The sequence below is a fragment of the Myotis lucifugus genome, unplaced genomic scaffold (assembly GCF_000147115.1).
Source record: "Myotis lucifugus unplaced genomic scaffold, Myoluc2.0 scaffold_1189, whole genome shotgun sequence".
Taxonomy (NCBI): Eukaryota; Metazoa; Chordata; class Mammalia; order Chiroptera; family Vespertilionidae; genus Myotis; species Myotis lucifugus.
In genome coordinates, this window is record NW_005872237.1 from 73,028 (window position 1) to 79,720 (window position 6,693).

The 6,693-nt window shown below is 46.4% G+C and overlaps 1 pseudogene; it reads right to left on the minus strand.

The window, feature by feature from the left end:
- Positions 1-6,243, minus strand: part of LOC102421556 — a 28,295-nt pseudogene extending 22,052 nt beyond the window's left edge.
- Positions 6,244-6,693: the final 450 nt, after the last annotated feature.

The following is a 6,693-nucleotide window of genomic DNA, read 5'->3' on the forward strand; positions in this document are numbered from 1 at the left end:
TTCTGAGTAGCAGTGTGGATCCTGTAGATTTCTAATGTATAGTGGCACAATAGAAAGCTATGTGTGGACATACTTATATCTGACCTGTTAGCCTCCCAAAGATTCTCTCCCTGTGGATTGTTTTTCAGTTGATCCCTCTGATTAAGATTATAATCCCCAGCAGTCAAAGGAAATGTCATTTCTTTATCCCCGATGGCATACCTATTTTTCTCACTTCACTTCCCATAGGATGAAACTGCAAAGCACAATGTTAATTCAAACCCAAAGTTATGTCAAGGCAAATCCATTTACAAATTTGCATTTTTATATTGAAAGCACTATTGGTCCCTATGTTCCAATCCGTTCTTCTGTTTCATTAGGGTTTACTAGGAAGGCTTTCTTTTCCTGACAGATACACCCACCCCCATAATTATCTTTTCTCTGACTTTTAACCACATGACACACATTACAAAGGCTTCTTAGATTCACCCACTTGGATATTAACCCAACTGAGCAACACAGATCATCCATGTGTATATCTGAATTGTGGAGCTGACATTTAGAGTTATTGCATGGATCAGTGTACTGAGGAGATGTCAATAATTTTGTTTGTATCTCGGGTTTTATAGCAAATAGGGTAACAGGTTGACATGATTTCCTACTTTGGGTGCTCACTAAATAATGAAATTAGGGGAGTTTTCTCTGTGACTTAACTTTGAGCCAGAAGCGTGGACCTCCTTGGTTATGACCTTTGTTTGTACTTTGAGATAAAGCAAAAGCTCACACCATTAGCATCCATATGCCCACATTTCTCATCTAGTAAATATATCTACCACTATAGGTATTCATTTGTATAATTGTATAATGAATGAACTAAATCTTATCTGGTTTGGCTCAGTGAATAGAGCACCAGCCTATGGACTGAAGGGCCCCAGGATTGATTCTGGTCAAGGGCACATGTCCAGGTTGCAGGCTCAGTCCCCAGGAGGCAGCCAATCAATGATTCTCTCTCATAATTGATGTTTCTATCTATCCCTCCCTCTCCCTTCCTCTCTGAAATCAATAAAAATATATTTAATATATAAATAAATGAGTTAATGAAAGAATCAATAAATGAACAATTCCAGGTGAGGATGAAAATGTGGATCCCAGAGAGGAGGGGCCTGGGCGGGGTGGGGTGAAGGAGACCCAGCCCAGACTTTCACTCCTTCATGCTCATGAGATTCAGGAATCCCTGATACCAACCCCTCCTCCACAGACCCTGGGTCCCCCACTGTTGAGAACCTGGGATGACTTAGCTGTAGGGGAATAAGCTCATGGGGTCTTGAGTCTCAGGCTGAACACAGAACACACAGCTCTTAGTTATTTCTCAATTGGACCGTTTCTCCCCTCACCCTCAGTTCTTGGGCACATCTAACTCTTGTCAAGGTGACTCAGCAGGTGCTGAGTTCAGATATCACAGGGACGCTGAAGTAAAGGGGAGGTTGGAACCAGGGTTGACACAGAATCCTGGATATTTGGGTTCTGCCCTGACCTCTGTGACCTTTGCATGCACATTTTCCAGCCTCCAAACCCCAAGACCCAGTGCCGATTCTCGTTGGGATGGGCGTGGCTGGCTTGTTCCTGGTGGTCTTCGGGGTGGCACTATTTCAGTCTGGAAACGACTACAGAAGGACCCTCGAGGCAGCCAGGATGTGAACACAGAGGGGACAACCGATCAGAGTGGGGGAGACTTGGAGCCCATCTGATGACCCCAGGAGGTGCTGAAAGAGAATGTGGACCATAATTGGGGAAATTGCTGAGAACGTCCAGGGGAGAAGACGTGGTAGATGAGGTTTGGGTGCAGGAGAACGTGGGTCATGTCTTCCTCCATCCATCTGGGGTGCTCTCCCTCCCTTCCTGTCCTCACTCACTGTCCTCCACTGCCCTTCTGTTCTCACCCTGTGACATGAGAGTCTGTCCCACATGGCTCGTTTGGATTCACATCTATACACCCCTTCATGCTGGGCCACATCCATCCCAACAAAATGTGGTATCTTCATAACCTGGGTTTGTTTATTTTATTTTATTTTTATTGACTTTTGAGAGAGAGGAAGGGAGAGGGATAGAGAGATAGAAACATTGAGGAGAGAAAAACATCAGTTGCCTCCTGCATGCCCCCTTTTGGGGATGGAGCCTGCAGCCTAAGCATGTGCCCTGAGCTGGATTCGAACCAGTGACATCCTGGTTCATAGGTCGATGTTCAACCACTGAGCAACATTGGCTGGGCTGTGGGATTATTTTTAAACCAAGAAGAACAAAGTAAAAAAATGTCCTGATACCTGCTCCACGTGGTCCAGACTATTGCACATCTCCATCCTCCTACCATCTCCATGGGCCTTCTTTTTTTTGGTGATGGATTACAAATTTATTTGATCATCCACACATTACATGGCTGAACCTGGATCGGTGCTTCTCCTTTGTATCCTTACCTGGGACTTGCTGTTCACCTAGATTTCATGTGGTTCTGAATGATGCTTGCTCTGTAGTTTAGTTGTAATTTCGCTGTGGTTTTGGGAGGATTTAAGTACTTCCTTTACTTCCTCTGCTATCTTGAGAAGAAGTTGTAATATTTTGATAATAAATAAATAATTTTGAATTGTTGGCATCATTTCATTTAAGTAATGCATAGGTTTGTTTTAAGTAGCTTTTTAAAAATTTTCCAGACCAGTTTTAAATTGATTCAAATTTATTTGCTTTATGCATTTACATCAATCAGTTTCGAGGTTATACATGCATTTCCAGTAGGAATAGTTACCACCATTGTTAATATTGTTAAACAGGTCTGTGGGCCAGTCACTAGCTGTAACTACAACTGTTCCACCTGGAGCGATAGGATTACTGTGCTTCAGTGCTTCTACCAAAAGGTCATTGCTAATGCCGGCTTCACTGAAAAGCTGAACAACAGACGTGGCCACAGCATCAGAAGATCGCTTGAGAAAGCTGTCCCATGTACATGGATCTGAACCCTTGAAGGATCACCTCCAAATAGACCAATTTCCCAAAAATAGTCATCCTAGAAAGGATCCCTGCCAACAAAAATACCAAACTGGAAACAAATCCAAGTCTGTATCTGCACCTGGATCTGCCAGTGACCTTGATTCTACAGTTGATGGATCTTCCTCATTTGAGTGTCTATCACTGTTACATCCAAAACAAATATTTTATTGGCAGCTGCAGTCCCCACTCCATTCCCATCAGCCATCACACCATTCCCATCAGCCATCACACCATTCCCATCAGTCCCCACTCCATTCCCATCAGCCATCACTCCATTCCCATCAGTCCCCACTCCATTCCCATCAGCCATCACTCCATTCCCATCAGTCCCCACTCCATTCCCATCAGCCATCACTCCATTCCCATCAGTCCCCACTCCATTCCCATCAGCCATCACTACATTCCCATCAGTCCCCACTCCATTCCCATCAGCCATTACTCCATTCCCATCAGTCCCCACTCCATTCCCAGGAGGCAGCATGTCAGAAGCAGTTCTTGCTCAGACTCCAGGCTCAGGCCTTCTGTACGCATTCAGTTGGCTGTTGCTCTGCTGCCTGTGCTGAGGCTGCAATAATCTCTAGCTGCTAGCACCATCTCTGGAGTCTAGCGACATTTAAAAGGATGCTGTGTGGGCTGCTGCACCAATTTCTTTTTTTAAAAACTGTATCTTTATTGTTGAAAGTAATAGAGTTGTCCCCATTTTTTCCCCACTGACCACTTCCACCCCACAACTGCCCTTCCCAGGCCTTTACCACACTATTGTCTGTGTCCATGGGCTGTGCACATATGCTTATAACTTCCCCGGTTAATCTCTCCCCACTCATCCACTCACCCAGCTTTTCCTCTGAGATTCGTCATTCTGTTTTATGTGCCTATGTTTCTGAATCTCTTTTATTCATCAGTTTATTTTGTTCATTAGGTTCTGTATATGAGTGAGATCATGTGATACTTATCTTTCTCTCACTGGCTTGTTTGCCTCGAAGTCCCTCCATGCTGTCTCAATACACTCCAGGTCCCTCCATGCTGTCTCAAAGGGCAAGAGATCCTTCTCTTTTACAGCTGCATAGTATTCCATGGTGTCAATGTACCACAGCTATTTTTTATCAATTCATATACTAAAGGGCAGTTGGGCTGTTTCCAGATCTTAGGAAATTATGCTGCTATGAACAAACGGGTATATATGTGCTTTTGGATTAGTGTTTAGGGTTCCTTAGGATGTATTCCTAGAAGTGGCATCACTGGGTCAAATGGAAGTTACACTTTTAATTTTTTGAGGAAACTCCGTACTGTTTTCCACAGTGGCTGCACCAGTCTGCATTCAAAGCAGCCATGTACTAGGAGTCCCTCTTCTTCACATCCTTACCATCACTTTTCCATTGTTGATAGGTTGATGCTTCCCTTCTGACAGGTAAGATGATACCTCATTGTCATTTGAATTTGCATCTCTCTGAGGATCAGTGACTGCACCAATTTTATTGATTACAAGGGGCTTCCAGCTCTATCATTTTCATCTGATTTCATTTGCATTGAACTGATTTCCTGCTGTGAACCCTGCAGTTGACCCTGAAGAGGTCCCAGATGACCCTTCCCTGACTCCACACTCTCCCCCAATCCTGCTGTTCCTGCTAAGGCCACTCCACTCTTTCCTATAGCGTGGCCAGCTCTTCCTCAGAAGTGGAGATCAGCGACTCTTGGCTAGTTCCTTCAGCTTCCAGGGATGTGAGCAGCTGGGCCTCCTCAGTGTATTAGGCTGACTTTCCTGAGTTGCTCCTGCAGCTGGGCTTCCTACTCATCCAGACCATTAAGGAGACCCTGTCCTTGCTGTTTCTGGGCCTGAAGTCTTTGCAGATTAGCATTTGCCTTTGAAGTTCATCCTGAAGATCCTCAACCTCACTGTTCTCTGTTGAAGAGTATATCTTTCACCCACCTGGAGTGGCCCAGTTGGTGGAGCATTATCCTGTGCACTGAAAGGTTGTTGGTTTAACTCCAGGTCAGGACACACATCTGGCTTGAGGGTTTAGTCTGGTTGGGGCACCTGCAGAAGGCAAATGATCAATTCTTCTCTTTCACATCCATGTTTCTCTGTCTTCCTCTCTCCACCTTCTCTCTAAGCATGTCCTCAGGTGAGAATTTTTAAAAAATAGAGCACCGTCTTTCTCCTTAAGGTCCTCTTGCACATTATTCTTGTCCCTCTTTAGGTCAATAGTGTCATTATTAAGGGCATCTAGCTCCTTAATAGCAGAGAAATCTGTAGCAAGACTGGATCCTATGATGCTCTTTTGTAAATGGGACCTATCTGGTGGTGGAAGCATCTCAGCAGTAAAAAATGAGAAGAATAAATGAACTTTATTAATTTCTGATTGACTGAGTGAAAAGCCAAGACAAACATACCATTTGAAAGCTTCCCACAGGGTGACACAGCACCCAAAGGTAGGCTAGTCAGGTAGAAGCTAACCCTGTCTCCAGGAAGATCTCACAAACTTCCAATCCAGACACAAACTCACCCATGTCCTCATCAGTTTCCAGGAAGATGCCATCCTCTTCAGCTTTTTCTGCAGGGCATCCAACCCACTTGTTCCTCTTAGCAGGTGGCACAAGGCTGGAGGCCAGGACATGGGCACAGGTGCTTCCTCCAATGTGCCCTTTACCAAGCACATGGCACCTGCAGACTCATCTTCGTGAGCATCGCACCAGGGCCAACACCACTCAGCTCCCAAAAGCTTCCAAGGGCAGCCACAGGCAGCTTCGGGGTGAGTGACGCTGGTTTCCCTTTATCACAGACAGAAATCCACGTACGGGCTTAAAATGATCAAAAATGGCGCCATGTTTGGCCTTGTCTTCAGATTTTACAGCCCACGGGAGCCCCGATGCAGAGTTCTCACTGTCCAGCAAGGGACTTTGTGTGTCCTGAAATCGTGTTGCAGGAAAGCAAGGTTTAAGCTCCTCAGAGACACCTGCAATGCATTCTGGGTACAAGCACAAGGCACAGACCAATGAATAAGTCCCCTTTGCTCAGGACACCTTTGCCTTCTGAGTCGGCAAAAGCCCAAACCTTTCCAAGTGTCAGGTCTGTGAGCCTGATATGTTCAGAAAAGCAGCAGCATCAGCAGCCAGTACCCTCAGGGATGGGCCGCACCACCCTGTCTGTAGCATTTTCCACATAAAGGGGTCCCACTTGATGACTGTGTCAGGGAGAGCTGGGCGGGCACAGCCATGGTGCCCCATCCTGCAGGGGAAGGGAAGGAAGGACAAGCAGACAGGGGCAGGCAGGGAGGAAGGGGAGGGTGCATGGGAGGCAAGGCCTTCCCTCCTCTCACACCCTGGGATTTCCCTTTCACGTCCATTCCTAGTGGATGCTCCACTCCCACACGCCTGCTTCTCCACAGAGAGTCCCTCCCTGGGCTGTCCTGATGTTCAGGATGCAAAGAGGTGGGGAGTTGGATCTGCCCTGCCCCATGGCATCCTCTCTCCCTGTGTTAGCATCTGACTGTGATGTGCCCAGCAGGGCCCACGCCAAAGGTGAGCCTCACACTCACACCTGGGCAGAATCCCACGCAAGGCTAGAATGGATTGAATCCATTTCCACACACACACAGGGGGTGTGCCTTGGTGCTGACCATGGGCTGGGTCTGTGGGCAGAGAAGCCCCAGTGCCCGTATCCAAAGCATGTGGAGG